Raw genomic sequence first — 18,015 nt, forward strand, 5'->3', positions numbered from 1 at the left:
CGAAACTGCTCTTTGGGGTAGAGTATATTTGTTTATCATTGTGATAAGGGGGCTGGAAGCTTCATATGATTAAAGTTAGCGTTGTGGAGTCTGCTGAAAACTGACCTTATGAATACGATTCTTAATTTCTGCAGAGGAAACATTTGGTGTTAGAGTGGTGGATTTTAGGAAAATGGGTGGCTATGGTTATTATTTGTTCATGGCATTTTCTTATACGTGTGATAATAATTACATTAGAGACTGCAGATTGCCATGAGAGGATCTGGATTTAAAGGGGATGTTTGTAGCTTCTAACAAGACGAGGTTTTCTTCTGTCACGGAGACTTAGTTTCCTTGTTTGCATTTTATGGTGGGCTGAGAAAGTCAAGCCACCTTCCTGCTCTGGATCCAACAAGCAGAGAGTATTAGGGAAGAAGGAATGTTGTTGCCATGTAAGGATGGGCTTTTGCCTCCTTCTGTTAGCTTTTTTCCTTCCTGCTATTTTCTCAGTTATTTAATTGAGAACTTAAATGATATGGAAGACAAGGAATTAACTTTCAGGATGGCTTAATCTGAAAGACTTGCAAGGAGAGATCAGTTATTCAGAATGTTCTTGAGGCTTAATTTGAGTAAAAACCTTGACATTTAAGGGCGCTTTTGTTCATTTCTCAGTCTTCTCAAGAGTACCATCAGAAAATATACCAGCCCAGCACAGGCTGAGGGAACACTGAAGTTTGACTGTCTTATCAGCCTCAGTGATGAAAAGACAGATCCATTAGAAGTAATTTTAAATCCTCTGGATGCTTTTTATTGTGTCTTTAGATGTAATACAAATCTTCATATTCTCCAAAAGGCAAATGCTATATATATATAAAATTTACAGTAAGTTCTATGCATTATAGATATTGCTGGTCCCTTCAGGAAGAATGCTTCCTTCAGTGAAGTGTGATTTCATTCTGGAAGACCTATTTGGTGTCTTAGAAACTGGAAGGAAATGAGTAATTTATATAGTTTTATTAATTTCCTTAGGTTTTATTTTTTAATACAAATGTACAGACTTCTGTGAAAGCAGAAAATGATGTAATCTCTTTCTTTCCCAGTGACTGAGACTATGGACAAATTGCTCAGTTTGATTTGAGATTTTATGTGCTTTGGTACTAATTAAGAAGTGTCTGGTCAAGATTTTCCAGCACCTTTATGGCTCTTCATGAGGGAATAATCAATAAAAACAAAATGAATTCTCCAGTTCGCTAACAGAGGAACTGGCCATTAGGATGGCAGTTTTCCAGAAAACAGCTCAAACTCTAAAGAGAAAGATGGTTGAAACAGATGTTTAGCATGTGCTTCAGAGACTGTTTTGAATATGTAGATGTTTGTAGACATAACAGGAACAAGTGTTTGAAGGCTGTGATTATCAAAGACACGTGCTGTGAAACTGTTTGGGAAGGTGAATATCATAACTGGGAAGAGTGGAGTGGGATCTGACGTGTGATCTGAGCAGTATGAATTTGAAATAGCTCCCTTTCTGTTTCAGTGCCTGCAGTGCCTATAGTCACACCTCCATTGCAGCATGTTGGAGCGCAGGGAGACATTTCTACTTTGAAAATTTGGCAAATCAGGACAGCATTTTTGAGTCTTCTTAAAAGCCAAAATTTCATCATCTTGGAGGCAAACTCCTCCAAAACCTGTCTAGGAAGACAGCTGTGTTTTAGCTGTTTCTGCTTGGTTTTCTCATTGTTGGTTATAAGTTGAAATGAAATTAATTGTGAGTTCCAATAATATGTGACTGTTCCTTATGTGGTGTACTGAAAGCTTCCTTGCAGGACTTATGAATCTGTCAGCTAGAAAAGGTGTTTTTGTATTAGTTATGCCTTTGTTAGCTGCCGCTTCTGGTTCTTAATCTCCAAGGTGGGATTCACAGAAAAGGCTTTTCCATAGGAGTGTGGATATTGGTTAACCATGTGTGCAGTGCTGTTTGGAACCCCCAGCCAGTCCTCTGCTGTCCTGGCTTTTGAAATATTTGCCTGGTGTGAGAGCAACTGGTAGAGGAGAGTTTAATTGCATACTGGGCAGCTGTTGCATGGATGCAAGTGGATGCATTTGGAATGATGGCAGGTGAGAACTGTAAAGTTCTGTGCCAGCGTGCCCTGTTGCCTTCATGCTCATGTGGAGTGCAGTGCATGATGCAGATGAAGGAAAGGTATGGGGATTTTCTCAAGTGTCATTCAGTGCCAGCACTGAATTACTAGCAAAGAACAGGAGCCAGAAGGTGCCCCTCTGATTCTGGGTACATCTCCAAGGCCACAAGGAGTGTAAGCTAAATGCCTCCATCATTGCTTCAAGTGGGAATTGCAAGTGTAAATGTAAAATGCCAGCTAGGCAGATGACTTCAGCAGATGACATAACCATAGCATTTGAGTGTGCACTCCAGAGTTTCCATTTATTTTGTAATTTGATGTGTGTAATGATTAAACAATATGTGTTTCACATGGGACTTAAAAGCCTTTCATAAAAAAATCACATTTATTCTTATTGTTTGTGAAGTAGTAATCTCCCAACCTATTGACAGAAGCAGTAAAAAATACTGCTGTGTAGCAACATAGCTGAAAGCGTACAGTGGTCGCTGAAGTAGTGTGACAAGGTAGAAATAAAAAGCTCAGAAAACAGTAACATTCAATTTCCTTTTACTCCCACTCTGGCAAAGCAGAATGATGATAGGAGGGAAAAAAAAACATTCCTTATACAGTCAAAAACAGGTTTTAACCTGAAGTTGGCTCATACTTCCTAAAATCAGAGTATCGCTGGGTTTGGAAAGGACCTCAAGGGATCATCAAGTCCAACGCCTCTGCTAAAGCAGGTGCCCTACAGTAGGTCGCACAGGTAGGTGTCCAGATGGGTCTTGAATATCTCCATAGGAGACTCCACAGCCTCTCTGGGCAACCTGTTCCAGTGCTCTGTCACCCTTACCATAAAGAAGTTCTTCCACATGTTAGTACAGAACTTCCTGTGTTCAAGTTTTAGGCCATTACTCCTTGTCCTGTCACTACACACCACCGAGAAGAGCCTGGCTTCATCCATTTGCCTCCCGCCTCCATTTAAGTACTTATAAACATTTATCAGATCCCACTCAGTCTTCTGAAGCTTGACAGACCCAGGTTATGGTTATGGTGAAAGAGGCACCATTTGTCCACATGTACTTCCATTAGAAATTTGTCTTCTATCTTCTGCTCCAGGTAACCTGGTATTCACCTGATGTTGTCCCTCGACAGCACGTGGTGGTTATAGAGACCCCAGTTGTGAACCAGGACAGAGCAGTTAATTAAACCTGAGACTAAGCATTTTCTAATATGTTTGGAGTTGATCCATTGTTTTCTTTTTGGAGTGCTTGATCTTTTTGTAGGGTAGGTTAAGTATGTTTTGCGGTTCTTCTTTACCATCTCTGTGTTGAACTCCAAGATCTCTGTCTATTTTGCAATGACATCTTCCATTTTGCTTTCATGATATATCTGTTTCTTGCATTGTGTTAGGGTGTTCTGTGTCCAAACCTGAGCCGACATCTCTGAACAGCAATGTTAAGAAAGTATTCTTATACAGCAGAAATGTTACGTATCTAGTGCAATCAAATATGTATTTAAATAGCAACACAGCAGAAGGAACACAACAGAGAAGGAAGTATAGACCAATTGAGATTTCAGGGTAAGCTTAGAAGAGCAAAGCTATGTGAGCTGCTCCCACAGAAGAATAGATAAGTTTCTTGTTAAGCTTTATGAAACTGGGGAGCTAAAATGTGTATTTCAGCTATGCCTGAAGCACCAGGTTCTTCAGGCGTGTGACTAGAGAGAGATGGTCTTGACTTGGGGTCTACAGACTGTAAATGTAGTAAAGAGAAGCTTTTACTAATGCAGATTTAAAAGATACTACATAGAAGCTAAATGATTGTGGGTGAATGAGATTTAGGCAACTTCACAAGAGAGAAATGCTTTATGAGGTACAGGTTACCAGGTTACTGGGCAAATTTGGAACTAAGTATTTACAAGGAAAATGGATTTTCTCTTTGCTTTGGAAAAAGTTAAAACAGTTTTTCTTTGTTTTATCATTGCCAATTTAGAATAGTTTAATGATTTTTAGAAGCCCATCAGCATTAGCAAGAACAGATGCTTATTTTTCCCAGTGAACTACTGTCCTTAATTTTGCATAGGAGATTTAATGCCGACTATTGTTTGAAGCTTCAAGAAGATACAGTGGTGCTTTAATGACTTCATCACAAATTAAAAAAGACATTACATAAAAGATATCACATTGCCCTTTAACAAGGCTTCGTTATTACCTCCCCTACTGTGGAACGGGAGCTGGCATTGCTAATAAATTGGTGGAATTACTTTAGAAATGTGAATTTGCTTATCATTTAATATCCTCCAATGACCTACAGCTTTAGATCTTTTGGTTCGCAGTAACATATTTGCATGTCAGCAACTGCCTTCAAAGAAGGACATGAAGAAAACTATCTCGGCCTATATTGGTGAAGGTGGAAATAAATAAGTGTTATTTGGCTATACCAAAAACTAATTTAGAAAGTTATGATCCTCATTGTAAAAATGCGTGGAGGCTGCATTAATTTAAATGGCAGTACAAACAAGACAGTGGATTCATTAGCTGATGTCTACTATCAAGAAGTTAGGGTGGATTCCGTTGACTGCCTTGAGTTTGATGTTTTGATGGCCATTGCTGCTGATGAAGAGCAGTACTTTAAAACTATTGTCTCTCACTCAGATGTGTGACGTTACGCTTTCTTCAGCATTTGCAGATTCAGACCATAAGCCCTTATGGAGTAAGTCCATGAATTAATCCTTGAATATAGACAACAACACACTTCTAATATTTGTCAGTCGTTTTGTTTCCGGATCTCCAGTTCCATCTATTCCTGTCATTGTCTCCTCTCAGATCACTGTTGGAAGATTATCCTGAATTCGTCTTCTAAATCTGCATTCCAATGCCTTATCACGGCTGAATTATGAAAAGAATGACTGAAATGGCAGAACCCTTTAGCAGGCCAGTATTGTGCTGTGCCTTTTGCCAAATTATCCTGTCAGGTCTAAGGAAAGCCACGAATGCTTAAGTCTTATGTAGAAATGTGTTCTGCTTGGGTGGTAGCAACAGAAATCTCTTTTATTTTCAAAGTCATCTGAAATTATCTATTGAAATTCCTCTGAGAAGTGTGTCAATAGCAAAACTTGCTCCTTGACTGCATAGGGAAACTGTTTATATTGATTCCTTTTCCTCACAAACATCTTTGTGTTGCTAGAAGAAACCATATGTGTAGTATTCGGTGCTGTGATTTATGAATCCTTTATTCTTCCACATAATTTTATCTTATTTTTTTCTTGCTGAAATGATACTTCACATTTAGCACTATGTTTTGGGAAATCAAGCAGCTTAAGGGCAGTGTGCGTATATCAGTCTCTTCAGTAAGGAAACTAGCCATCTTCTGTTGTTTTTCTTCATCTTGGAATAGACCATACTCATGGAGTGTTATTGAGGTGTTGGAAATACAGCTGATATGACTGATTAGTTGCTCTACTGAGCCATAAATTTGACGTTATTTAGAAAGAGATCAAGATCTAATTCTAGAATAAGGTAAGGGCGTAAGGATGTGGCATGATGCAGTGCAGCATGAAACATACCTAAAGTAGCTCCTGACAAGAAAATACTATTATATGTTCCATCACTGTTCTGCTCGGGGAATATGATCACAGCCCACAGTCATAGAATAACCTGAGTTGGAAGGGATCTACACAAAATCCAAACCACACATAGTTCAGATGGTCCTTGAATTCCTGCAGCTCGGTGCCTTGACCACTGCCCTGGGCAGCCTGTTCAGTGCCCAGCACCCTCTGATGCAGACCCTGTTCCTCACCCCCACCCGCCCCACCCCTGGCACAGCTCCATGCCGTTCCCTCGGGTCCTGTTGCTGTCACACAGAGCAGAGCTCAGCGCTGCCCCTCCACTCCCTGTGAGGAGCTGCAGCCGCCATCAGGCCTCCATCAGCTCCTCTGCTCTGGGCTGCACAAACTCAGAGACCTCAGCCACTCCTCACATGTCTCCCCCTGCAGACCCTTCACCATCTTTGTTGTCCCCCTTTGGATGCTCTTTAATAGTTAAAGTCCTTCTTACACTGTGGCACCCAAACTTGCACCCAGTGCAGGAGTTGAGGCTGCACAGATCAGAGCAGAGAAAAACAACCCCTTCCCTCACCCAGCTGTCAGTGCCAGGCCTGCTGCACTACAGGGTGGGGTTGAGCCTATGAGCTGTCAGGGCACACAGCTAGCTCATATTTAACTTGCTGTTAACCAGAACTCTCAAATCCCTTTCTGTGGGATTGCTCTGCAGTTTGTCATCCCTCAGTCTGTACACACAAGCAGGGCTGCCCCATCCTACATGCAGAATCCAGCACGTTGTCTTTTTGAACTTCATGTGATTGGTGATATCTAACCCTATCTGAAACAACACTGTTAGACACCTTCACTGCTTCTCAGACACAAATGGACTTCCCTCTGTAACCTCGCCAAATACTGCATGTTTTTGATATAGCTCATTTCTTATTCTTTCTGAGGTCAGCCCTTCCACTTACATAGAATGTAGAGATAGATAGAATACAGAACTGTTTTACACCATGGTTGCACCAACTGTGGTTTATTTGTTTGGGATTTTTTCCCTCTGGGATCAGATGCAACAGTACTATGGAAAGGTAATCAGTCTAAGACTAATAGGAAATGATAGCTTAAACAGCTCAGTCGGCACACCCACTTTCACACTTGCCTGACAGCCTTTAGCCATCTTAACCAAGTTTACAAATGTAAAATGCAGGTGGGATTGCAGGATGTATCATGCTGTCTAAAATTCTCACTAAGAGAAGAATCTTAGATCCTCTGAGACTTAATTTACTGACCACTGTCTTCCATTGCTTTACTTTCCAAGGCAGGTAAGTTGGCTGTTATAGAGCACTGCAGGGAATACAGTTCTTGTTCTGTCTAGTATTGTTTGTTATATATATGGTAGTAATGTGTAGATTTTCAGCTGTGGATGAGGATTTCATTGCACTAGACACTGTGTGAATAAATAATAAATGGACAGTCTCAGATTATCTCTGGTTTAATCGATCAAAAGATGTGTTTAGACTTCATTTCAATGTATATTTTCAGATAACAATGATCATGCAAATTAGGAGTGTAGTAGCAAGCCTAAAAGGAATGAAGCAGAGAAAGATGGAAATAGCCTCAAACAGAATGTGTGATATTACCCAGAAACGAGCATAATTGAGCACTGTTAAAATCACATAGTAAAATTGTCATGCAGCATACTATTCCTTAAATATATAACATCAATAACAGTTTCATGTATTGACTGTAAAGAAACCAACAGCATAAACTAAGAAACAGTGTACCTAAAAACCACACTGTATTTGGGAAAAAGGAAGTCAGCCCTTTGATTTGAGTGTAGTACTGAAGTCCATCATGAGGTTATAGTCTGGTTGCCTTCTATCCACAGTCAATTATTTTGTGAGCTCACCTTGAAATCTGCTTCTTTTGATAACATATGACATCTCAGCCTGCTCTGCTCCCAGAGTTTATGATGGGAATCTCAGAGAAGATTTATTCAGCTGAGAAGCACTAGCTGTAAAAAAGAAAACTATAGAACGTGCAGGCTGTCTGTCTATTACTGTGAGTATCTAAATATTCTTTTTGGATTGAAAAGAGTTGGTTTTATAGAGTTGAGAAAGATAACATTACCTTGAGCGTGTTAGAGAATAGCTTAAAATGTAAATAAATATATATATGACATAAGGGTACATATTTGGATGGTATGTGACCTTATGTCATTCCCCTGATAACTCTAATTCTAATGATGGTTATTTGTGCTCCATGTTATGTTTCTTCTGGGAATTTGGCATCCACAACTTAGCTGTCACTTTTATCTTGTTTGGAATCTTAACTAGGAAACCAGTGAGGTACAGATTTTTGTTCTTTGTATCCTGACAGAAAGGTATTAATGTTGTACTCAAAGGAGTACGAGGTGTTCTGTAAAGACAACTGATACACAGCACTGTAGTCTAAAATCCTGTTATGCTTGATACACATACAGACTAAACACAGACCTCTCTTCTGTTGTGTAGCAGTGCAAAACAGTTCAAAGATACAATTAAATGAATTTTAGACTTCACACAAAACAATTGTTGGCATCTAAAAGGCAGTTATTTTTCCAGTCTCGTGATACACTTAGTGGGGTATCTCTAGTTTGCAGAATGCTACTGTACTGAAATTTAGTACATTCCAAAATATGGTTCATATGTTCATATGAAGAAAATGATCAAGGTGAGGCAGGTAATCTCTCCTTTATTAACTAGAAAGTTACCTTATTTTGCTTCATGTTTACCTCTGTGTGTGGTTATGTACACACATAGGTAATGAACACCTGCTGATGGATGGATGGTCTTCGCGTTTCTAAGTTCTTTATTTACATTGTTTTCCACTCAAATGTATCAGAGATAATTGTGAATACAAAATCTAATTGAAATGAAGAAAAAAGAGCTAATATATTGCATCTTGATCTACTCCTCAGTGAATCTGATTTTTTTTAATGTTTGCTGGAATCATCTCATTCTAGTGGTCTGCATTTTGATCAACAGAGTTGATATTTGTATGTTGAGAGTGCAAGAGGAATTGAAATGACTGGGCTGTAGTTCTTTTTCTTTGTGTTGGCTCAGTGTGAAGTGAAATCTCTCTCTGTCCTTCGTTCTCACTTACCTAATTGCTATACTTTATTTCTTTAAGAACACTTAGATACTTCAAGTGAGAACTATTGTGGAAGTGTATGTTATTATTACATTTTTTATTATATACTAGTTACCATATGAAAAATAAGCATAATTCAGTAATTTTCTGTATGACAGAACACTTCAGCAGTATGAGCCACTGCGTTACGATATGACCAACATTATTTTAATCTTTGTTTTTTTGTTAAGAGATGGGATTTCTTCTAGTTCTCACTTTTTTTTTTATATACTTTCAACTTTTTTTTTTTTTTTTTCTTTTTTCCTATTTGAGGTTGCCTTATAAATAGTCCTTTTAATGTATATTTTACTCTTTCTCCATATCCTGCTGGGAAATACTGAAAGAGCTATATATTTTTTAGCATTATTGGTTTTTTCCCTGTTTCTCTCTGTGAAGATGAGCTCTTACATAAATTAAGGATCCTGTTTTTGTGATTTTTCCCCCTCTTTCACGCTGGGAGGATTGAGTATTTAATAAACTGTATTTTAGGAGAATCTGCTTTCACAGACATGGTTTACAAATGTTATTTTTTTGTTGCATTGCCTAAATGCATCAGAATATTACAAGAATGACAGGCCAAAAAAGCCCCAAAACCCTAAAAACAACAGCAGTGACAGGCGACATTCATCTTCTCCTCCGGGTCTGCGTATGCTGTCTGACCAAGCATAGAGCTCAAACTAATGAGCATGAGGAGGCCCATGAGAGCTCAGTGTGGGATCACCCCATGTGCACCTGGGCCAGGCCCTGCACTTGACTCTTTCAGTGAAGCCAGAGCTGTTTTGGGTTGTCAGGGAGTGAGGGCCTGGTGGTGGAGGTGGTGCAATGGATGGAGGACAGCAGGTCTTCCATACAGGGTAGTTTGTGGAAAGCCACATGCTCAGTCAGCCTTTCCAGCTCTACCTCTTTCAGCTGCATCTGCTCCACTTTACTTGGGTGAATATGCAGATGACACCAGGTTGGGAGGGACTGTTGATCTGCCGGAGGGTAGAAAGGCAGATGGACCTGGATAGACTGGATTGATGGGCCAAGGTAAACTGTATGAGTTTCAATAGGGCCAAGTGTCAGGTCCTGCATTTTGGTCACAACAACCCCAGGCAACCCTACAGGCTTGGGGAGGAGTGGCTGGAAAGCTGCCTGATGGAAAGAAACCTTGGTGTGCTGATGGACAGTCGGCTGAATATGAGCCAGCAGTGGGCCCAGGTGGCCAGGAAGGCCAGTGGTTGGTGACCCTGCACATAGCAAGGGGGTTGAAACGACATTATCTTTGAGGTCCTTTTCAACCCAGGCCATTCTGTGATTCTGTGATTCTATTTTCAGTTGAAAATCAAGTACAGAGTGATAACACTTCTGATACTTCAGAAGTACTTCAGTGTCTGTCAGCATGTATACTAGGGACCATGCAAATGAAGGTGAACCTTTAATATTGCAGATTGTCACTGCTCTTGAACTCCATGGAGAAATCTGTTAGAACTGGAGGCTGTGGTATTGGTTGTAACTTGTAAAACCTTAAGTTGTCTTGTACCTGCCTACTGCTGTCCTGATACTAATGAGAGTTTAAGATAAAGGTGCTGGTGGCAAAGAATGTCTTATGTGATAGATTTACTTCCCCGTTAGTCAAAGGAGAGCAGACTTGGGATTTTTAGAGATCACTGCAGAAGATGTCCTTGTCTTGAAGTTTCTGGAGAGAACAGAAGCTGTGCCATTCTGAAATGTGGAGGATTTTTTTTTTCCTGTGGCTACTGTGCATTGTGGAGCAATGCGGTGTAACAACTTCATGTGACTATAAACCGCGTGCTTAATAGGATACTTACAGCTTGTATACTAAATGTGTCTTTGTATTGTTGAATCAAAAGCACCTGAAGAGCTAATGTCACTAACAACTTTTTCTCATGGAGAAAAAAGACCCCCTGTGGAAGAAGTAGTGTTGTAAAGGCAGTAGCTTTTATGGCAGACCATTAGTTGAGAAGCTCCTGTCTACAGTTAACTCTTCTGCAGTCATACGCATGGCTGGGCTCTAAACCAGAGCTCGAAAAGGAATCCTTGGGGAAAAAAAAGCAGCAACAACAAAAAACCCTCTAAAACTCCTTGATTTTATTCTTTCTAAATTCAAGTTATTTCATGTACCCAGGTTCGAATGTAGGTATAAACAGATTAAAGCAGTGAATCTGCAATATTCTCAGTTCTGTATAGTTTGCGAGTTAAAGCATGCTGTGTGGATGTAGCATGAAAAGCGCTATTAATTTTCATGATAGAAAACTTTGAAAACAGCAGACAGAATAGAAGCCAAAACTATTCGACCAGAGTAGCAAGCAGGACTAAACCTTAGATCTATACAAATCTATATATATAGAGAGAATACAGATATATATATATTATATATATATGTATCTATTATATATATATATAATACAGATCTGCTACTATAATCTCTAGAGCCACTGAGGTGTGTATAAAAGTCTTTAAAATAATTGGAAGAAATCAACCAGGCTAAATTTCCTGGGCTTTTAAAAGAAGAATAATACATTATGTGTCAGATACAATGTTTCTTAAATTTGTTTAAAATCTACTATGAAATAATCAAACTATTTTTTTTTGTATGTTGTGAATGTGAAATATTCCTTATGTACTAATATTGAATGAAATAATGTTGTGAAATCTGTATGAGATGGGCTGTTTTGTTGATTGTGTACCCTCATTATTATTATGTTTCTTGATTCAACTCAAGTGATTTATAAAGCTTTGTAATCTCTAAAAAGATGGATGTTATTTCTTGTTACCCACTAGTTAATGGTGAGTGCAAATTACATCAGCAAATATACTTAGAGTGCATCCTTGGATAAAATAATTTGGTATTGAAAAATTGTGCACGTAATATCAGTAGATAGATTTGCCCTTTTCATTTTAGGGGAAAGATATCAGAATTATAGAATATCCTGAGTTGGAAAGGACTATCTTGGTTCATCAACTCCTGGCTCTACGCAAGACCATCCAAAATCCAAACCCTACATCTGAGAGCACTGTCCAGACACTTTTTGAACTCACACAGCTCGGCGCCATGACCACTGCCCTGGGTAGCTTGTTCCATGGCCCAGACACCTTCTGGTGCAGACCCTGTCCCTGACCCAAAGCTGCCCCTCCCCTGACACAGCTCCATGCCGTTCCCTCAGGTCCTGCCGCTGTCACACAGAGCAGAGCTCAGTGCTGCCCCTCCGCTCCCTGTGAGGAGCTACAGCCGCCATCAGGCCTCCCCTCAGCTCCTCTGCTCGTGTTGAGCAAACCAAGGGACCAAGGGAACTGTATGAGTACAGTTCCCCTCCAGATCCTTCACCATCTTTGGAGCCCTCCTTTGGACACTGATAGTGCTATAACCTTCTTACAGTGTGTCACTCAGCCCTGCCCCCAGTGCAGGAGGTGAGGCTGCACAGCACAAAGCAGAGCAGGACAACCCCTCCCCTCACCCACAGGCAGAGCTGGGCCTGGTGCGCCTCAGGCTACAGATGGCCCTTCAGGCTGCCAGAGCAAACTGTATTTTCCTCCTGAACTGTAATTTTTGTATCTCAGAATTTGCATAACGTAGGCCAATAACTGATTACTGACCATCTTCACTATATGTTCAGATATATCTCCTTAAATTGAGCACGCATTCCTGAAACTGCTCTCTGTCCCCATCTCTGCTGTAGAAGGTGTTCACCAGAAAATGAGATGACCATGTGCACCTATGGATGCCAGAAGAAATTTAATTAAAGTACCATGAAATGGAATATGGTATGGACTGTAATTGCACAAAGGGCTAGAAATGAATTGGTTGATATTCATCATCCTCAGGACCTGAAAGGAGGAACAGGGATAGAATTTCAGGGTGGGAATGTTACTATGCCAACAGAGTAATTTCTCTATCAGGAAAAAACAGGTAATGAATAAGTGCTGAATGGGATTTTTAAGAGAAAAATTATACCTGGAGAAAAAAGAGGGATGTTCCATCTTTAATAATTGACCTTGACTTCGGCCCTTGTGAAACCTTGTGCTGGGAATATCTGTGCTGGAGATTTCTGCAATCCTTTACCAGGCCCTGCTGTGCCCATCTGCCAGCCTGGGAAATGTCCATGCACATCGTGGCCATGGGTGCCAGTACTGAACCTGCCACAGGCTGGCGAGAGCCCTGTGTGGATTATTTGTGGATCAGCTGAGAAAGCCAAATGAGGATTTCACAAGTTGGTCTCACTAACAGTTCTGACTCTACCTTTTAAATAACTTGACTGTATTTGTTTTTTGTCTTCCTTGGCTCTTGGCTAACACAAAGTGAGAACTGTGAGGAGGAGGATTTTAACACTGGTGTTTCTTACAAATACTTACCTTAAAACACTGATTAGCCAGGTGTCCTATAAGTTGAACATGTGCTATTTGGCTATTTTCTGCAGCTCTCTAAAGCCTTCTAAAAAGGTGAGGAAAAAAAAAGTCAGTGAAGTCTACATTGTCTGAAATGTTGGATATTTGCTTTGCACTGCAGGAGCAATGAGCATTGCAAGGCAGTTGCACCGCTTTACCTCTAAGGCCCTTAAGCCAAAGTTCAGTGTGAATTTTGAGCTGTTTTCAGGGCAGTGCTCCCAGTCTTTTCATGCCCTTACCTTGCTGCCTCTGGGACTGGAAGCAGCCGATTTGTGGGAACTGGGAACACCTCTGCAGAGATGAGCACCCTCTGAGATTTATGCATTTGGTTTGTGCTCTTCTGCTGCTTTCTCTCAACAGCCCCACTAATGTTGTTTCTTGTACAGACATACAAAACCTCAGGGCAGCAGCTTACAATGTATTTCTACCTGTCTGTGCTGCTGTTCTAAATGACGATCTCTACTTTTTTCTGGCAGTATAACACGTGTTAGCAAACTGTCTTAATAAAAGAGCACAATGCTTTCTTGAGGATTGTACTGAAGGAATGGGAATTGACTGCTCACTGATCTTAGCAAGATTTAGTATTCCTTGTAGTAAAAGTCTTACTGTTATGCTTGTTATCCTCATCCTCTACCTTCCTTGACTTCTGCCATCCTTGGGCTGATGCTGGCACTTGTGGAACCCTTTGGTGAGCTGGTTCAGCTTTCCAATCTGGTATAAAAACAACCTGGTGGAAAGAAATGACAAGAATTTTGACTTTCTGAGGAGTCCGACATGAATGGGACAAGTGACAGTAAGCTGTTGGGTTGGGTCTGTGCTACCTAACTAGTGGGTCTTACTTGCAGTCATGCCACAAAGATGAAACGTGCACGCGAGGCTTCGTTGTGTGTTTTGCAGGTGCTGAGTGGATGGAGGAGGCAGGTGTGTGAAGGACTGCTAAATTATTATTGTGTGAAACAATGGAACTGCACGACAGCACAGTCTGGCCTTGTTAGGCTGATAAAAGGCTTTCCATGCAGCCCTACAGAGCAGCCCTGCTGCTTTTTTTGGTTTTGTTTGTTAAGGCTGTTCTGAGTCTGAGGGAACGTGTGTGCAAAGGAATGGCAGTTTTCAAACACTGTGGAGAGCTATGTCCAGGGCCTGTCCCATTAGGGACATGCTTGTGCGTATCTGTTTCTGGTGATGGAGTACATCAAACTTTCGAGTTGCACACGGACTGTAGGACCAAGGCCTTTCTTTATGAGGGTGATGCATCTGCAGGCTAGAAATCTTGGAGCATGTCGTGAAAAAACAAAGTGCAATGGTACAGATCTGTTAAGATTTATTGCATCATTATCTCACATGAAACAGTAAGATGATCCTGGCATGACTGAGCAGAAACAATGGTTTGAGGGTACCATCATTTATTTTGATGCCCTGCTGATTATACCTAGACATTACTGGAAGCTGCAGCACTCTGTAGAGAGTATTATTTTTTTCCGTGTAGTTTCAAACATAGCAATTTCAAGGAGGGAAACCTGATCTACATCATGTTTCCTTCTCCCATATATTCCAGGTAGGTTGTGTTTGTTTCTGAGTTAGTGAGATGTTGTACTGGGAATAGTTTCTTCTCATGACTTGTGTTTGCTCATATAAAAACTGACAGCAAAGCCCCTAGGCAGATGACTTGCAAGTTTACACCAAAGAAACATAAAGTCTGATCCCTTTCCTTGCAGACTTGAAGAAAAAACAAACTCCACACAATATATTCTCTTTCTTTTTAACAAACTGTTACTGCTGCCTGCAGGAGCAATTGGAGACTCAGCAGCTCAAGCTCAAGACACGGCCCTTAACTTAGTTTTGTTAGGTGTATGATCTTCCATTATTTCTGTTTTTCTGAATTATTCATTAATATTGCCACAGCATTAATGTGATCTTGTTATGTGTCCCAAGAAAGGAACCTGAAATGAAGAAGATCCCCAGTTTTATATGAGAGGCTTAATAACTACAGAGTCAAAAGACTCACAGAATTTTAGGGGTTGGAAGGGACCTCTAGACATCATCATGTCCACCCTCCCCTGCAAAGCAAGCCCCCCTGCAGCAGCCTGCACAGGCACAATCTGGAATTTATGTGCTGAACACAGAACTGCAGTGTTTTACATTGGATAGTCCTGTGCATGTGGAATAACTTAAAAATGAAGGCCACCAGCTAATAGCAGGGGGTACTTCATCAGGTTGTGTTTTAGAAATCAGTAATCAGTATGGATAAAACAGGTGTCAGTAGTGCAGCGTTACTGTTTCTTACAGCATAGAGGCTTTGAACATTTGCATTTGTTGAATCTAACATCCATGGTCTTTTAGTATGAGCTTCAGTGTGGGTAAGACTGTTCCCATTATGCATTTCTTTTCAGTATTTTGTTTATATATTTATTTTATATTTATATATATTTATTTTGTTTATTTTTTTTTGTTTAAAAGCATGTTGGTGTATTTCTATAGACATTTCTTGAAATTCACTTACCAATTTGCTGTAGGCACTAAAGTGCCTAAACTGGAGCTTGCAAAAAACCCTCTTTCTATGAGCTAGAGATAAATATATTCGTTGTGGTCCAGCTTCAGTTGAAGGCTTGGTCTAATTTTGAATTCCAAGTGTGTTTTCTCCCAAGTAAATCATTTAGCTTGCTGTTAACTCGCCACTTCAGGCCTGACCTTGAGGAAGTAAAAGAACTTTTCATCACTCATAAGCTCAGCGGGAACAGGAAAAATAAGGTTGGGCTTTGCTGGGCCAAGGAAGGCACTCTTGTTACAAATGCCCTGAACATCTTAATGTGGTCAGGTTTGAGCTGGAGAACCTTATCTGAGTCCAGTTGTCAGGGGAGGATGTATGGATGAGAGTTATCTGGGCTAACCAGCCTGTAAGTCAGTAAAGAATTCACAGATGGAAAACAACTGCTTCCTCTGCACCCTGATAAGAACAAGAAGCTTGTGCCTTTTACAAAATACAGGTATTTGTTGTATTGCACTTTTAGGTTCAAATGAATTTTTTTGTGCCTAATAGGAAGAGTTAGCTCAATGCCCAGTATATGTAATCTTATCTTTACTGCGTTGTATTGACCCTGTGTCAAGTTTCTGCATTCTAAAATAGAATTGTGCTCAAAACCTAAATACCAGCGCTGTGTATATCACTAAATATGAGTACAGTTCTTGCCTTGTAGTACTTCAGCCCCTGAATAAGTGTTCTGTGGATCTGTTACCCTGTTTGATGCTCTGGGTGACTTTAACAGTGGGTGATCAGATAGGCTCATTGAGAGGCAATGGTGCCAAGAGGAACACCTGCGCCTGCAAATTTGTTATTGCTGTCTGAAGCCTTTGGTAAAGACTCATCTTCACCCTATGGAAGCTGTGTGGTGTGAGCCCTGCCCTCACAGTGCTGTTTGTTATGACAGGAAAGAAATACAAAGCTGTATTAAAGGAAGAAGCTGCTGCTTTATTTCATACTTTGATCAAATTCTCTCCTGCATGGTTTTCTTACTGGGGAACATTACAAAGCTTTATAACTTCTTGGTTAGATTTGGATCCAAATGGCATCTGACTGTGTACCAGGCATGACATCTGAGTGATAAAATCCACAATAGGACCTACACTGACTGTTAGCAAACAGACCCTTTATTATATGAGTATGTGGTGAAGCATATTGTGCATTAGAAGAGTTTGTGGTTTTAATCTGCCTACATGAGGTGGCATGGTTGTTGGCTCTTAAGGAGTACTGTAACCAGCATGGTGAGGCAAGCCGAAGGTGTAGACACATGCTCCAATATGGTCTGCAATGAGTGAGGAAAACAGGGAAGATGGAAAATGGTGTATGATATACAGTTCTTCCTTGGACAGAACTGCTGTCAGTCAGCTGTTTTTAGGGGATGATAAGCACATTGCTGTACTTGGACCTTTGTGTTTGATAGCTACTAATGAACTTTCCCTTGTGAAATTGTTTTGTTCATTTTTAAAACTCATTTTTGCTTTTTAGTCTCTATAAAGCTTGTGACAATGTGGCTGTCGCATGTGTTACATGAAAGACTACTATTCACTTACTGTATAGCCATTGTCTGCTAATTGCACTTGTGTGTAACCCTGTCAATCAGGATTTTTATGCTTATCATTGAACTTTATTCATCTTATTCTGAACCATTCTGAAATGCATTCTGAAAAATATCTGTTTTATATATCCCTGAATGTTCACTTCTCAGATCATCCTTATAGCCTTTTTGCACATTGTTTCAGCATTACCATGCACCGGGTTTGTGCACACCCGCAGTAAATGAACATGTTTACACCATCTCTGCTAATGGCAGCACCCTTGCTGATAGCAGTGATGTCTTCATTACCATTCCTGTTGGAGGAGGGGAAAGCATTCATTTAACAGCCAGTGATCAGACCAAGAATTTTCTTCATCTCAATCTTGAGGCATCAGGGATTATGGAGAAGCTATCTGTTCGTCTTGCACAAGCTTGTAGCAGTGCAAAAACCCACAGGTGAAGGTAAATGAACGTCAACACCTTTTGTAAATGTAGAACTACTATAACCTGCATGTGCATTTTATTTGGTATCTTATAATACTGTGTACATTCATTTAAACAAAACAAAGTGAAATAATAATTTTAAAAGCTACCAGAGCTGCTGGTTATATGGAGAGGTCCCAGAGGATTGGAGGCTTGCTGGTGTGACTCCCATCTACAAGAAAGAGCCGTATGGAGGATCCAGGGAACAGACTGAACTTGGCACCAGGAAAGTCATCTTGGGTGAGATCACACAGCACGTGCATGGCATCCAGGGGATCAGGCCCAGC

General features: G+C 40.4%; 1 protein-coding gene across 7 annotated transcripts in view; it reads left to right on the plus strand.

The window, feature by feature from the left end:
- KLF12 (Kruppel like factor 12) overlaps positions 1–18,015 on the plus strand; it is a 261,902-nt gene that overhangs the window by 103,725 nt on the left and 140,162 nt on the right. The window lies entirely within an intron of this gene.

Source organism: Coturnix japonica, chromosome 1, assembly GCF_001577835.2.
Source record: "Coturnix japonica isolate 7356 chromosome 1, Coturnix japonica 2.1, whole genome shotgun sequence".
NCBI lineage: Eukaryota > Metazoa > Chordata > Aves > Galliformes > Phasianidae > Coturnix > Coturnix japonica.